A 4,425-nucleotide genomic window follows, 5' to 3' on the forward strand; every position below is an offset into this window, starting at 1 on the left:
AAAATAAGTCATCTTTCTCTGCAAATTTCATTTGACTCATAGACATGGCAGGATGAGACCAATTTTCTTGCTTATATTAAATATTTCCAACTGAATAAAATAGGGACCATGTATAGCAGTTGTAAGGGCAGGAAATCAACAGAAGGTAAGGCAGATTGAAGTGCTACATTTTATTTATTTATTTGCAGGTCTTAGGCGTTTACACAGGCAGCACAATTCTGATATTTTTTCCACTAATTGGTATTTTGACCAATCAGATATTTTTACAATATGTTTTTCAGAGCTTATCTGATTGGTCAAAATACCAATTAGTGAAAGAAATATCAGAATTGGGCTACCTGTGTAAACGCAGCCTTTGTGATCCAATGGTGAATATGCCTACTTGACCATACCATTACCAAATTGGCAATTAAAACCAACTGGTTCTACTATGTAAAAGGCAATTTCCATATCCATCTTTACTTTGATACATTTGTATAAATCAGAAATACAGTGAGGGAAAAAAGTATTTGATCCCCTGCTGATTTTGTACGTTTGCCCACTGACAAAGAAATGATCAGTCTATAATTTTAATGGTAGGTTTATTTGAACAGTGAGAGACAGAATAACAACAACAAAAAAACAGAAAAACGCATATCAAAAATGTTATAAATTGATTTGCATTTTAATGAGGGAAATAAGAATTTGACCCCCTCTCAATCAGAAAGATTTCTGGCTCCCAGGTGTCTTTTATACAGGTAACGAGCTGAAATTAGGAGCACACTCTTAAAGGGAGTGCTCCTAATCTCAGCTTGTTACCTGTATAAAAGACACCTGTCCACAGAAGCAATCAATCAATCAGATTCCAAACTCTCCACCAAGACCAAAGAGCTCTCTTAGGATGTCAGGGAGAAGATTGTAGACCTACACAAGGCTGGAATGGGCTACAAGACCATCGCCAAGCAGCTTGGTGAGAAGGTGACAACAGTTGGTGCGATTATTCGCAAATGGAAGAAACACAAAAGAACTGTCAATCTTCCTCGGCCTGGGGCTCCATGCAAGATCTCACCTCGTGGAGTTGCAATGATCATGAGAACGGTGAGGAATCAGCCCAGAACTACACGGGAGGATCTTGTAAGCTGGGACCATAGACACCAAGAATACAATTGGTAACACACTACGCCGTGAAGGACTGAAATCCTGCAGCGCCCGCAAGGTCCCCCTGCTCAAGAAAGCACATATACAGGCCCGTCTGAAGTTTGCCAATGAACATCTGAATGATTCAGAGGAGAACTGGGTGAAAGTGTTGTGGTCAGATGAGACCAAAATCGAGTTCTTTGGCATCAACTCAACTCGCCGTGTTTGGAGGAGGAGGAATGCTGCCTATGACCCCAAGAACACCATCCCCACCGTCAAACATGGAGGTGGAAACATTATGCTTTGGGGGTGTTTTTTTGCTAAGAGGACAGGATAACTTCACCGCATCAAAGGGACGATGGACAGGGCCATGTACCGTCAAATCTTGGGTGAGAACCTCCTTCCCTCAGCCAGGGCATTGAAAATGGGTCGTGGATGGGTATTCCAGCATGACAATGACCCAAAACACACGGCCAAGGCAACAAAGGAGTGGCTCAAGAAGAAGCACATTAAGGTCCTGGAGTGGCCTAGCCAGTCTCCCGACCTTAATCCCATAGAAAATCTGTGGAGGGAGCTGAAGGTTTGAGTTGCCAAACGTCAGCCTCGATACCTTAATGACTTGGAGAAGATCTGCAAAGAGGAGTGGGACAAAATCCCTGCTGAGACGTGTGCAAACCTGGTGGCCAACTACAAGAAACGTCTGACCTCTGTGATTGCCAACAAGGGTTTTGCCACCAAGTACTAAGTAATGTTTTGCAGAGGGGTCAAATACTTATTTCCCTCATTAAAATGCAAATCAATTTATAACATTTTTGACATGCATTTTTCTGGAATTTTTTGTTGTTATTCTGTCTCTCACAGTTCAAATAAACCTAACATTAAAATGATAGACTGATCATGTCTTTGTCAGTGGGCAAACGTACAAAATCAGCAGGGGATCAAATACTTTTTTTCCCTCACTGTAACATCACAGTTCATAAATTGAACACTTTCCAAATGAGGAGCGCAGGCCACGTCTATACATATACTTATTAGATCAGCTCTTTTGCCAATAATTGGGCAAAATATCAGAATTGGGCTGCCTGTGTAAACGCAGCCAGAGAAACTAGACTCAAGCAAAGATGGAGCGCTCCAAACAAAAATACATAAATGTTATGTAATAAATCTAAAAAAGTTTTTTTTGCCTGTGCTACATCGGTCCGTTAATTCAGGACTAGTGAAGGACCAGTGCATAACTTTTGTGAATTATTTTTATTTAATTAAATGTTTTATGTCATTCCTGATTTTTCAGGACCCCGCGGCTATAGTCCACTCTGAGAATGAGAACCTTAAATTAATGTAGGCTTTTGCTGGTAATAAGAACAGAAGTTATACAGTGCCTTCGGAAAGTATTCAGACCCCTTGACTTTTCCACATTTTGTTACGTTACAGCCTTATTCTAAAATTGATTAAATCGTTTTTTCCCTCATCTATCTACACACAATACCCCATAATGGCAAACCAAAAATAAGTTTTAAGATATATTTGCTCATAAAATAAAAAAATGAAATATCAAATTTACTTAATTATTCATACCCTTTACTCAGTATTTTGTTGAAGCACCTTTGGTAGTGATTACAGCATCGAGTCTTCTTGGGCATGACGCTACAAGCTTGTCACACCTGTATTTGGGGAGTTTCTCCCATTATTCTATGCAGATCCTCTCGAGCTCTGTCAGGTTGGATGGGGAGCGTTGCTGCACAGCTATTTTCAGGTCGCACCAGAGATGTTCGATCGGGTTCAAGTCCAGGCTCTGGCTGGGAAACTCAAGGACATTCAGAGACTTGCCCCGAAGCCACTCCTGCGTTGTCTTGGCTGTGTGCTAAGGGTTGTTGTCCTGTTGGAAGGTGAACCTTTGCCACAGTCTGAGGTCCTGAGCGCTCTGGAGCAGGTTTTCATCAAGGATCTCTCTGTATTTTGCTCCATTCATCTTTGCCTCCATCCTGAGTGTCTCTCAGTCCCTGCCGCTGAAAAACATCCCCACAGCATGATGTTGCCACCACCATGCTTCACCGTAGGGATGGTTCCAGGTTTCCTCCAGATGTGACGCTTGGCATTCAGGCCAAAGAGTTCAATCTTGGTTACATCAGACCAGATAATCTTGTTTCTAATGATCTGGGAGGCTTTAGGTGCCTTTTGGCAAACTCCAAGTGGGCTGTCATGTGCCTTTTACTGAGGAGTGGCTTCCGTCTGGCCACTTTACCATAAAGGCCTGATTGGTGGAGTGCCGCAGAGATAGTTGTCCTTCTGGAAGGCAGATTGACACTCAGCAGTCCACTCAAAGGACAATGAAGGACTGAGTAACCTAGTCATTGGGGCTACAACAGTTGAGAAATCCCTACAAAATGTACGATAATAACCCGTAATGCCTAAGAATCTGCGTAATTCCCGTCGAGTGGCAGGGGCAGGAAACAGCAGAAGCAACAGAGGTTACAACAGGATTTTTACTGGTAATGGGGGATTCGATACCAACTCTAACATAATAGGCTTTAATCATGTTAATGTGACATATCCCAAATGGGCGTCTACGGTCTGGCGTTTGATAACATAATCAGTATCACTGAGTTTTCGCTCCACCACATATGGGCCAGAGAAAATGGAAGAGAGGCACGAGCCGGGTACTGGCAACAACACCAAGACTTGGTCACCTGGTTGAAAAGAACGAGACACAGTTTTTACATCAAAGTGACGTTTCATTTTCTTTTGTGTGAAAGACATTATATAAATGTAGGTGATGCTGCTCCAATCAAACAGCACCCTTATCGTGTGAATTCAATCAAGAGGGGAGTGATGAAGAAAGAGGTAACTTATTTAGTGTTAAATGAGATGGCAATCCCCAGTGACAGTCCTTGGAGTTCCCCCTGTCTGCTGATTCCAAAGCCTGATGGGACGCAAAGGTCTTATTGTGGCTCTAGTGTATTATTAAGGGGGATCGAAATGGGTTGTGTGCCTGTTCCGTTACATATTGTCCATTTGACTTCTGATCAAGTGGATGTTTCAGAATCTGTGTGCAGTCCGAGCTTCCCATAAATGGGGTTGCTCTAATCATGGGTAACGATCTAGCAGGAGGCAAAGTTGTGCCTGTGTTAGAAGTACTAGACAAGCCTGATGCTCAGTCAAGTGCTGATGTTTTGGCCACTACGTTTCCTGAAGCATTTCCAGCGTGTGCCATTACGTGTGCGCAGTCGCGTCGCTTAGGTACCATGGTAGACTTAGCTGACTGTGCTTGCACCTATGTTGAATGGGGAAGTTATCCAGTGTTCTACTCCT

Source organism: Coregonus lavaretus, assembly GCF_964263955.1.
Source record: "Coregonus lavaretus genome assembly, chromosome: 23".
NCBI classification, from domain to species: domain Eukaryota; kingdom Metazoa; phylum Chordata; class Actinopteri; order Salmoniformes; family Salmonidae; genus Coregonus; species Coregonus lavaretus.